Raw genomic sequence first — 12,684 nt, forward strand, 5'->3', positions numbered from 1 at the left:
ATGGGAAAAGAATTCTCATTATTTATTGACATCAACGTTGCAAGGACTACCTAACTCAAATGTTTGGGTTCAGACACCTCTGCTTTCAATTCCCCAGTCCTGTTCTTTGGGCTGCCTTACACTGTATGGTACTTCTAAAGTAAAGGAACCCTGATTCAATCTTTGGAGATCACATTACTCACAATAGTTGATGATCAACAACAAAAAACTGCAACAGAAGCTAGTCTTACGAGACCTCTTTCTTTAAGAGGGCTTACACAAGCTGCCTACAGTATGTGGTGATGGAAGTATATTCTGGAAGGATATATGCTACATGAGTTCTAATCGCTTACGGGATTTGCACTGGTCACTAACAAGCTAATTTCCACACCCAGGACTCTGGTCCAGTGTTGTCCAGCACAAGCCAGGCCAAGCCAGGACAGACCAAAGTAGCCTGAACTTAGTTCTTCCTACGAGTGATGTAGGATAAGAGAGGTCTATTTCTGAAACACAGACAGTGAGTATTTAAAAAGAGATCCAGGTCAATAGGTGTTGAAGGAGGCTATGCCAGGAGAGAAACCATCCAGGTGTTTGCTGGTAGTGTCCTGAAGTAAACGTACATTCACACATGCACAGGTTAGGTTAGTCTTGGAAAAAGAGACAAAAACATGGTCAGTTTAAGGTTTAAAGTTACGACTACAATACAAATTCCACCAATCCCTAAATCCTCTGCTGTCCATATAAACACCATGTACGACTGATTCAACAAAACCCAGACAATTCCAGCACTGTTACACTGCCATACATTTTTTATTGCCCTGACTTGCTTTGTTACCTCAAGCCCACGCAGTAAGTCTATCGTAGGCGGTTCAGGTGGGGAAAGGTTTCTGTCATCTTGCTAAGCTGTGGGCTATAAAGAAAACTGACAGAACAGGGGACAAAAATACATGGGCATAATGGCTTCAGGAGCCCTGGAGGTTAAGAAGGGTTAAGAGCCAACTAGTAGTAAGCCAAGTAGGCTATGCATGCCATAGCTTAGAAGTCTCTAAATGTATCGATGCATGTCATTCGGACTGTAAGGAATGACAGTAATATGCATAATATATATTACTACCCTGTCAGGATATTTTGACAAAATGTCAGCCTTCTGGACACTGGCCATTCATTTGATATTATATCTGGAGAAAATGTCAGCCTTCTGGACACTGGCCATTCATTGGATGTTATACCTGCACAACAAAAGTCAGCTGTCTTGACAGTTGATATTCATTTGAAATTATATATTGACAAAATATCAGATTATTTTTTTTACACTCATTGGTATGGACACAGACGTGACGTCTACATGCTTTCTCTGTAATGTAGACTATTGCTGCCCCTAGCTGGTAAATGGTGGTAATGCAAGGGAGCTAGCGTCAACCACATAGCACCAACAATGTTATACACAACAATATTTGGATCATATTACATACATTATAATATTACATTAGTATCATATCTATGTGTTTGTGTTCATATCAAATTGCTTTTGAAAGTATAACTACTGTTCAGGGAATCTCAATAATATATACACTGAGCTAGCTACTACTGCTAGGAGAGAGGCAGTGCAGTGTGAATAAAGCAAAATTCAGGCAGTTGTGGCTTTTAGGTTACTAGGTTACTTCAGTACCGAGCTATCTTGCTGGCGGAGATAACTCTAGCTAGCTACTAGTAAGCTTGGAAACCCGGCATTTTTCGATAGTTTTATCTGAAGAGGATCTGGCTGTTGCAAAAGCTGCTACAGTATGTCACCAATGTCCTAAAATCATGGTAAGAATATTTCTCGGCTTCCCAAGCTTTCTACTGTAACTTGCTGATGTCTAGGTTGCAAGTTAGCTATTAGCCCTCCAAGCTAGCATTCGTTTTACTAGCTAGCTAGTTTAAGAAGCTTTACAAAGCAAAGTCAATGAAATGTCAGATGTTACCTAGCAGATAATTGATGTTGCCTAGCACTAACATTGCCCTAGAAAATCAGCTAAATAGCCGTCTTGCTATCAGAAAAGCAAGTGTGTATAGTGATCTAGCTAGCTCTATGGTGTCAAAACAGCTGGTTACAGTAGCTTCATACAGCTAGTCATAGTCTTGGCTTGCCAGTCAACGCCTGTCACACACTATGTCATTCGTTACAGAAACTATAAAGAATATAGCGTATAGGTATCTAATATAGCTTTGATCCAATTCAACATGTCAAAATACTAGGCTAGATGGCTACAGTACAGTATCTACAACGTTAGTTACAGATATTCTTCTGTGTGTTAATTTTGTTTCTAGCTAAAGCTATCTAGCCAGTACAGTACCACTGGCAAGTAAAGTTCATCATTGTGTACTACCGTCACCAAACTATGATTGTGGGATTTTCCCACAGATGGAACGATATTCTGTGGTTGTCAGTTGTTGACAAGCCCTGAAACCGTCTTCCTCATTCACACTGCCTGAACAACTCACACGGACTGTGGAGCAAGGACATCTGTTGACGAGCATTGAACATCATGTCAGGTTGGCAATATTATGATTTCCTTAACAAGTACTATGATGGATACTGTGCACCACAGTGTTTTCTACCCAGGCTGCATATCCAGGCAGAAGTGCTGATCTGGCAAAGTAGGCCTGAGCTGTTTAATCAAAATCCATAGTGAATCACACACAAGCTTCCTTATGTAAGAGGTGTGTGTTTCTTTATTTCTATATGTTCTAGAGAGAGAGAGAGAGAGAGAGAGAGAGAGAGAGAGAGAATGTGTGTGTTTTTAATGTGTGCCTTCTGGACCTGTGTGTGTCTTGGTAAAGAAACCACTGATCAGTCGTTTCCATAGTGTTTGCATCTGCTGGTGATTGAACTCATTGAACCCCTGAGCCAAGAAACTGAATGTCTCTCTCTCTCTCTCTCTCTCTCTCTCTCTCTCTCCCCCCCTCTCTCTCAGAGACACAGGGTGGATAGTGAGACCCATTGTAGTAGTCGATGTTTATTAATGAGTGAGCGAGAGAGAGGCAGGCAGAGCCTCTATAGAAGTCTAATCGCTAATCTCATAGTCAATGCAAGTTCGGGCTGTTTCCTCAGTTAGCTTCTCTGCTAGCTGACGAGCCACTTAGAGAGAGTGACCCAGAAGAAGGACTTGTACTTCACCAGGGCATGCAGGGTTTGTTTGAGTGTGTTTGTGTGACGTTCTTGACACTAGTTTGTTTGGTTGAAGTGCAGTCTGGTCAGAGTGTTTGAGCATTGTTTTGTTGAAGTTCTGTATGCCTTTCGTATGTAGAGTAGCCTGAGTGATGCGTACAGTAAATCAAGCAAGGATTTGTTTGTGAGTTAGTATAATGCTGTTGTCTGTTTAGCTTAAGACATAGCCTAGACTCAAGAGGTGTGTGTGTGTGTGTGTTACCAAAGATTATTGCGTGAGTAATCGTAGAGTTTTTAATCTATAGGCAGATTATTTTGTTAGTAACTTTACACACTGTAGGCTAGTTTATGTGTCTGTATATGTGCAAGCGTATCTGTGTGTGTGTTTCAGTTTTTTTGCGGAGACTTGCCTGTGTGTGTGATAGAATAAGTGTGTGTGTAACCCTGCGTGAGCTGGTGTGTGCGCGCATGCCCATCATGCCTATGCCCGTGTCTGAAGTCCAGAGCTCTCGGAGGCTGGCAGTGGACTGCCGTACCCTCTTGGATCACCGCGTAGGCAAGGGTAAGAGGTGCCATCCCTCCTACCTCTCTCTCTCTCTCTCTCTCTCTCTCTCTCTCTCTCTCTCTCTCTCTCTCTCTCTCTCTCTCTCTCTTTCCCTTCTCTCTCTCTGTCTCTCTCCCTTTTCTCTCTCTCTCTTTCCCTTTTCTCTCTCTCTCCCTCCCCCCTCTCCCTCTCTCGTTTTCTCACCCCCTCAAGTTCAGCACAGAGATCTGTTGTTGTTGGAAAGAAAGCCCCCTTTGTGGTTTGTTGTTTTCCGTATTGTCCTTGTTTCTCAGGTGCATTCTTGGAGTTGTACAGGATTTATTCACATTCAAATTTTATGCCTCTCAAGTCTGTCCAGAATGTTTTTTTTATCCATGCTCTAAAGTGTTGCTTAATTTCACACAACGTTCAAAAACCTGTTCGGATATTGCTCTTATTTAGGCTCTGAAAGCCAGTGTAGTATAGGTTTGTTGAATGGCCTGTGAAACAAACCGTTGCTTTTTTATGTCTTGAGAGGGTAGTGCAATTGTTCACTTCTCCCAGATCCAGGAGCTGTTCACCTACTGCCGTAGAAGGCAGTCTGATCTGGCACCAAGCCTTGCCTGTGGTAGATGGGAGTCTGTCACGGACAAGCAGAGAATCCAGGAGGCACGAGTCCTGTCGACACAGAGAGGGGGAAGAAGGAAACGTCGGAGGGATTTATTAAAGTGGAAGAGATGAGATAGAACAGAGAGGGCGAGAGGGAGGCGGAGAGAGGGAAGCAGGACGAAGAAATGGAAAGACCGAAAAGAGAAAGAGGAGAGAAGGGGGGGGATGCAGGGAATGGGGGCGGAGAGATGGAGGAGAGGGGAAAACATGAGGGTGGGAGGATTTCTCCTTCACTACCTCTATGGTGCACAAGAGCACGTGCTTCTGTCTCTCCCAAGGTCATCACAGAAGCACGGTTCTCAATGACGCTGTCTGTCAGCCCGCTCGTGCCAACAAGCTTGTGTGTGTGTGTGTGAGGTGGCACGTGTGTGTGTGAGGGGGCGTGTGTGAGGGGAGGGAGGGGGGGGTCGTGTGCTGTTATTATTAATTTATTTGATCGCAGCGAGCAAGGCACTGCAGCCACAACACTGCGCGTGGATGTAAATGCCCGAGTGGACACATGTAGAGCAGTGTATTTCCTGGGGTCTCTCGTCCCGGTTTAGAGATTGTGGGTTTCGTGCATTAGCTTTTCGCCTATTGCTGTAGGTGTGTGCGTGTGTGTGTGTGTGTGTGAATGGGTAACTGGGGACTGCGTCAGTGAGGGTGCAGACACAGATTGAAAGACTTCCACAACACCACAATCAATGTACGGTAAGAATGACAGCTCTTCTTTTTGGTGTGTGTGTATGTTTGTGTGTGTGTGTCAGTATCCACTGTGGAGCCAGTTTGCCTTCATTCTCCACATTGCTTGCAGTGTTACTGTACAGGAAAAGAGTGAGACTTGGACGCATGAGGATTTGACCCAGCACAGTGGTACTGTACCGAGTTCCCCCCCGCTTAACATGTTCATATTTGGTAAATAGACTGACCGCTTCTTGGTGTGTTCTTTGCTTTGTACGGTGTGGGGCTAGTGGGTAATCTAACTAGGCGAGTCGTCACTGGGTGATACATAATACATTCTAGCACCTGTACAGCTAGCTTCTGACAGCGCTGAGGTAGCGTCATCAGGAACCAACTGCATATGAACTGACTATTGTGCGCGCGCTGGACACCCAGGAATGTTCACGTTGTTCGTTGAGTGTTTAGGTCAGATCTCATCCTCGCAAACACTCCTGGTGTGAAATGAACACAAGTTGGAGTTAACTCTGTGTAAGATACAGAAGGAAAACAAAATCCACTGAGAGTTGATGTCGTCTATTGAGAGCAGACTGCTTAGTGGTGTTCTACTGCTGGGGTTGAGCTGTGGTTTAGCTGAGGTAGCGTAGCTGTGAGCCTATCTCTCTCCCTCTGGGTCACAGGTCATCCTCTGATGGGTATTGACCAGTTGTTTGTTTGTTTTGGGTTTCAACGTGTATCGAGCCGATATATCAGAATGTGCTGTCCCTCAAAACAAGTCATTGCAGTGTTGTGAAGTGGGCAAGATAGGCTATGTGTTCTTGCTGGGTTTCGTTAATGGCATTGATGTGGGGTGTAGGTGTGTGTGTGCATGTGTGTGTGTGGTCGGTGTGTGGTGTTGGCTGTCAGGCCCTGCAGGTGACCGCGACCGGAGTTCACGTTTCTGTCTCAGTGCGAGTGGACGTCACACTATCTCTGCTCACGTTTTCAACCGATAGGAATCCTCTCCTCCATGCAAAGCCTCCTGTCTGAACACCCCAGGGACGACTCACATAGTAGCTGTTTGATTGCGTGTTACTGTGTCCTCGTGGGGCTTGGGAGACCTAGCCGTGTCTGGTCTTCCCCCCTCTGTCGAGGGTAAAAATAGCAGGAAGCCGAGCAGCCTCTCTCTGTTATGTAACAGCCCTGAAGGGCACCACCACGCTGCGCTTCGGTCGTGATGAACACGGAGCGGGCAATTTACCAGCACAGGTGCGTTTATGTGTGTGCGTCGGTGTACGAGCGTGGGTGTGTGTGCGTGCGTGCGTGTTGGTTTGTGTTGTGTGTAGCTGTCATCTCGGCCTGATATTTCCTGCCCCGGCTATTAGCCCTTGTGTGTGTTTGTGTGCGCGCACACGTGTGTGTGTATGTCCGTCTGCCTGCGTGTGTGTGTGTGTGTGAGAGAGAGAGAAGAGAGCTTGTGTGTGTCAGGGGGTTGGAGAAAGAGTCTTGAACAGAGTTATATAAAAGGAGCGATTGGCCTTCGCCCGGGGTTGTCCACAGCCTGCATACAGACGTCATGTCAGACACACACGCGCGCACATTCCCACTTGTACACACATACAAAGTAGGCGGGGAGTATTGCAGGCAGAAGGGCTCATCTCCCAGTGTCCTATCAGCACCTGCCGTCCCAGAGACGCTCTGTTCCTGCTCCAAAACACGAGGCCCACACGCGTGACCTACCACAGCCAGGCGCTCCGAGCCAACACTAACCACAGACCTGGATCTGCTTCCCAACACCTCACAGAGGTGAAAGGTCACCGACCCCCGTGACACTCTTGTCTGTAATGGACTCCCGAGGCAGAAGTGGAGTTGGTTGCCAAATCATCTCCGGGTGTCATCCTGTTGGGCCAAAGGGCAGTGGCTCAGAGCGCAGGCCAAGAGAACAGGAAGCCCCCTAGGGGATTCTGGGTTGTGTAGTCGTTCCCTGAGTCGGTCGGCGACTTTTCCTCACTTTATCCTCGTGTTATTGTGAGAGAGTGGGTGGGATGAGTAAGATGGCGCGCTGCAGCGAGCAGGGCTGTTTACCGTGGAGGGTGGGTGGACAGTCTCCAGCCCCTGGCTGTGCCTCGCTATCGCAACCCACTGTCATCTGAAACTGCCACCTTCCACCCACATGTCCCTCCTCCCCCCCCCCCCCCTGCCTGCCTTCTAAACTACACCTAACTACTGCTATGTGGCACATGTTCGTGGTTGACCCGGGAGACGGTTGCGTTCAGCCGTGGCGTAGGCGTGGCACCGTTGGAGCGTTTCTGACTGCAAGTGGAGAGGCCGCAGGTTCAAGTCCCCCCTGTTCGTCGCTTCCGAGTGTCCGCTCGAGGGGTGAACGAGATTCATATTATTATTATTGTCATTGTTCTCCCAGAGAAGATGTCCTCCGTGCGTCAGCCTGCGGCGCCACGCATACCGTTAGTGTGTGCGTGCGTGTGTGTGTGTGTGTGTGAGCCCCACCACCACCCAGTGTTCCTGGTGTTCCCTGGAGCTGTGGTATGTAGCGCTGGCTGGTGACTCACACACGCAGCCTGGACCCTAGTCCTTCCCTAGACCCCCTCCTCCCCCCAGCACCCCCCCCCACCCGCTCCTGCGCTTCCTCCACTCCCCCTTCCTCCCCCTCTCTCCTTCCTCGCCCCCCATATACAGTTAGGTCCATAAATATTTGGACATTGACACATTTTTCATCATTTTGGCTCTGTATACCACCACAATGGATTTGAAATGAAACAATCAAGATGTGCTTTAAGTGCAGACTTTCAGCTTTAATTTCAGGGTATTTACATCCAAATCAGGTGAACGGTGTAGGAATTACAACACATTTGATATGTGGCCCCCCCCTTTTTAAGGGACCAAAAGTAATTGGACAATTGGCTGCTCAGCTGTTCCATGGCCAGGTGTATGTTATTCCCTCATGGGAGTTCGTTATTTCATTGACAAGGAGCAGATAAAAGGTCTAGAGTTCATTTCAAGTATGGTATTTGTGTTTGGAATCTGTTGCTGTCAACTCTCAATATGAAGTCCAAAGAGCTGTCACCATCAGTGAAGCAAGCCATCGTTAGGCTGAAAAATCAAAACAAACCTATCAGAGAGATAGCAAAAACATTAGGTGTGGCCAAATCAACTGTTTGGTACATTCTTAAAAAGAAAGAACGCACTGGTGAGCTCAGCAACACCAAAAGACCCGGAAGACCATGGAAAACAACTGTGGTGGATGACAGAAGAATTCTTTCCCTGGTGAAGAAAAACCCCTTCACAACAGTTGGCCAGATCAAGAACACTCTCCAGGAGGTAGGCGTATCTGTGTCAAAGTCAAAAATTAAGAGAAGACTTCACCAGAGTAAATACAGAGGGTTCACCACAAGATGTAAACCATTGGTGAGTCTCAAAAACAGGAAGACCAGATTAGAGTTTGCCAAAAAACATCTAAAAGAGCCTGTACAGTTCTGGAACAACATCCTATGGACAGATGAGACCAAGATCAACTTGTACCAGAATGATGGGAAGAGAAGAGTATGGAGAAGGGAAGGAACTGCTCATGATCCAAAGCATACCACCTCATCAGTGAAGCATGGTGGAGGTAGTGTTATGGCGTGGGCATGTATGGCTGCCAATGGAACTGGTTCCCTTGTATTTATCGATGATGTGACTGCTGACAAAAGCAGTAGGATGAATTCTGAAGTGTTTCTGGAAATATTATCTGCTCAGATTCAGCCAAATGCTTCAGAACTCATAGGACGGCGCTTCACAGTGCAGATGGACAATGACCCGAAGCATACTGCGAAAGCAACCAAAGAGTTTTTTAAGGCAAAGAAGTGGAATGTTCTGCAATGGCCAAGTCAATCACCTGACCTAAATCCAATTGAGCATGCATTTCACTTGCTAAAGACAAAACTGAAGGGAAAATGCCCCAAGAACAAGCAGGACCTGAAGACAGTTGCAGTAGAGGCCTGGCAGAGCATCACCAGGGACGAAACCCAGCGTCTGGTGATGTCTATGGGTTCCAGACTTCAGGCTGTCATTGACTGCAAAGGATTTGCAACCAAGTATTAAAAGTGACAATTAGATTTATGATTATGTTAGTTTGTCCAATTATTTTTGGTCCCTTAAAAAGGGGGGGGGCACATATAAAATGTGTTGTAATTCCTACACCGTTCACCTGATTTGGATGTAAATACCCTGAAATTAAAGCTGAAAGTCTGCACTTAAAGCACATCTTGATTGTTTCATTTCAAATCCATTGTGGTGGTATACAGAGCCAAAATGATGAAAATTGTGTCAATGTCCAAATATTTATGGACCTAACTGTACCTTCTCTCCTCCCACCCATCTTCCTCCCCCTCTCTCCTTCCTCCCCGTCTTTCTCCCTTCTCCCCTCCCCCCTCCCCCCTTCTCCCTCTAACCCTCCCCCCCCCTCTCCTCTTGCCAGTGAACCCTTTGCATTGTCATTAATTCAGCTGTGACTGCTACACCCGGGCCAAGAGCCAAGACACGGAGGGAGGGAGGGAGGGGGAGGGAGGGAGGGGGAGCAGGACAGGAGAAGACTCATTAGCGTTTGAAGTGATGGAGGAGGAGGAAGGCTAAGTATAGCTGAGCCCAGATAGCGCCGGCCTGCTGAACACGGCCAGTATCAGGAGTAAAGCCCCCACACACACTGGAGTTTAGAACGGAGACAACTTTACACACACACACACACACACACACACACACAAGTGTATCACTTAATTGACATTAACTCAAATTCTCAACTATTAAAAATGTATTACCACCTGTACTGGTCGTCCCCAGTTAAGGTTGCCGCCAGTGTGTGTGTGCACAGCTGTTTCCCAAATCCGGGTCAGTGGATTTCTTTTCTGTAGTTTTTGGGATTCTTATCCATTTTCCTCACTCTCCCAGTGTTCCTTATGACTCATCACTGCTGAGTTTCTGCAGCCAATCAGCTTCCGGCTCCTCCTACTCCCACCGCTAGCAGCTTTCTTTACTCCGCAAAGTCATACAACTCACTGTGTTCCACCATTTACAGTAGCTCAAGGTCCTTAATTGTGTATGTGTGTGTGTGTGTGTGTGTTGTGGCTGTTTGTGTGGATAGCTGTGTGCGTGTAGTGTGTGTGTGGGCAGACACATTCTTCAGATGTCTGACCCCTATGACCTGTCTTTGAACAAAGGGATGAATTTCTCAGCTTGATATTGTGTGAATTAAAGAATAGGAATTAGACAAGAACATCTCTTACTCACTCCCCCCCTCTATCTCTCTCTCTCTGCTCTCTCTCTCTCTCTCTCTCTCTCTCCTCTCTGTCACACTCTCTCTCTCCCCTCTCTCTCTGTGTCACACTCTCTCTTTCTCCTGTTGCCCTTCGAGTCCTTGCTCTCGTCAGTAGCACAGTAGGTCTCCAAACTGTTTTCATCTCTCATCTCTGTTGGGTTGATGACACCATGTGACTGATGGTTTTGCTGTTCCTGACTCCCCCACTGTGCCAGACAGACAGATGGCCAGAGTGCAAGGTGTTCTGTGGAGCTGCTGGCTCTGTGTCCTGGAAACACAGACCTGGGACAGTTGCTTGTCCCATATCTCTCGTACATGTCTGTTTCAAATCGGATGACTCCACTGCTAACCCCTCCCTCCCTCCCTCCAGGGGTGTGTGGGTGCTGCGGGGCCCTCAGGCCTCGCTACAAGAGGCTGGTGGACAACATCTTCCCGGAAGACCCGGAGGTGAGTGTCACGCGCTCATCTCACCCTGCTTGCTTGAGCCATGCTCGCCACTTCCTGTGGCGCAAAGGGCCTCGCAGCGCCGCAGCGCTCGCAAACTAGTTCCGGACGCTCTGTGAGGAGTCGTGAGAAGAGTGCCATCGCTGACCGACACGCGACTCAAGGCGCTGAATGCGATGAGTCACACGGCCGCGCCCGCCTTCTCGTTTCCATGTTCTGTCGCGGTTCCGTTCCCGCCTCTTCAGCAAACCTGAAACCAGCCCCCTGCAGTTTGTCAACGTCAAGGAGACGATCATGGAAAAACAGTGAAGGGAGAGGAAATCTCCGTTTGTGGATCTGTGCTCTCCCCGTCTCAAACAGCCCGGCTGTTACCTCGAAGAAGAGTCAGCAGCATTGTTTATTGTCCAATACAGGAAGTGAGATGTTATTGTTGCACTGTAAGATCATTTTTTTGTTCACCATGCCTGGTAGCTGAGCTGTGGTTTCTCCATTCCTTGATTCTGACCACCGAAAGACTGTTTCTAACCGTGCACATCTGACCCTTGATCTTCTGCTGTACTCACACTGTTCACAGTGGATAAAAGCGTCTTGCTAAATGAAGATGATGGTGAAGTGAATGTGGATGGGCTTTTTCTCAGAAGACTCATGTTCACCTGCTGGCTGGGCAGAAATAGACCAGTCTACCTGTCAGATCTGTCCCCAGCACTGCCTACGATCTGGGACGCCAAGAACAACCCCATTTGATCAAATGTGTGTGTGTGTGTGTGTGTGCGCGCACTCCTCGTCTTAAAACCGGTCTTGGTTCTAATTTGGGTCCCCAGCGTTTTGACACAGAGTCTGTAACTAACCCAGTCCTATTATCCCAGGAATAACCGGGCGATACAATTCTCCTCAGACTCGGGGGGGGATTGCGCGTGTTAGCTAGTTGCGCGACGCGTTCAGCTCGCTGGTGCCTTTCAGACGCTGCCTGCGCGTGCGTGCGTGACGGATAATGCGGTTGAGTCGAACCATATCACAGAGCCCTCCGATAATATTCAATCAGAAGCCACCCAGAATAGCAAGCCTAAGTGCTGCTAACGTGTTTATCCTGCCTGAGCTGGGCGTTTGTCTCGTACTGACAGAGCGACGCCGGGCCGGGCGCTCCTCTGAAAGCTTATTCGGTCCTCCTAATCTCCACTGTGTACAGCACGCAACCACAACAAAAACCTTCCCGTTTCCCCAGTTCCTCTCCCTGCTGGTCAGGAGAGCTGTCGGAGCGGATGTGGTCGGACCTAGAAGGGTCCCTGTGGAGCCGGCCTGGATGCTTTTAGCTCCGCGGCCCAGCAGGAAGTGGGTCAAGGGGGAGAGAAGGAGACTGGACCACCCCCGCTCCGTGGATGCCCTGGATGCTCCGGCTACAAAGAGAAGTTGGGAGTGTGTACTGCAGAAGTGGGCGATGGTTTAAATGGGTGTTTTTGTAGTTGTCTGGAAAATTGTGCTTCCGAAAGGAGTGGTCTTACCTCTCCCTCTTCCCCCCCCCCCCCCCCCCCTCAGGAAGGGCTGGTGAAGGAGTGGTCTCACCTCTCTCTCTCTCACCCCCCCCCCCTCTCAGGACGGGCTGGTGAAGGAGTGGTCTCACCTCTCTCTCTCTCCCCCCCCCCCCCCTCAGGACGGGCTGGTGAAGGAGTGGTCTCACCTCTCTCTCTCTCCCCCCCCCCCCTCAGGACGGGCTGGTGAAGGAGTGGTCTCACCTCTCTCTCTCTCCCCCCCCCCCCCCCTCAGGACGGGCTGGTGAAGGCCAACATGGAGAAGCTGACGTTCTACGCCCTGTCAGCTCCAGAGAAGCTGGACCGTATCGGGGCCTACCTGTCAGAGAGGCTGTCCAGGGACGTGGCCCGACACCGCTACGGGTCTGCACAGCGCAGCACTGCACAGCACAGCATTGCACTGCACAGTTATTTACGTGACATATATATATAGTCAATGATTCAA

Source organism: Osmerus eperlanus, chromosome 8 (assembly GCF_963692335.1).
Source record: "Osmerus eperlanus chromosome 8, fOsmEpe2.1, whole genome shotgun sequence".
NCBI classification, from domain to species: Eukaryota; Metazoa; Chordata; class Actinopteri; order Osmeriformes; family Osmeridae; genus Osmerus; species Osmerus eperlanus.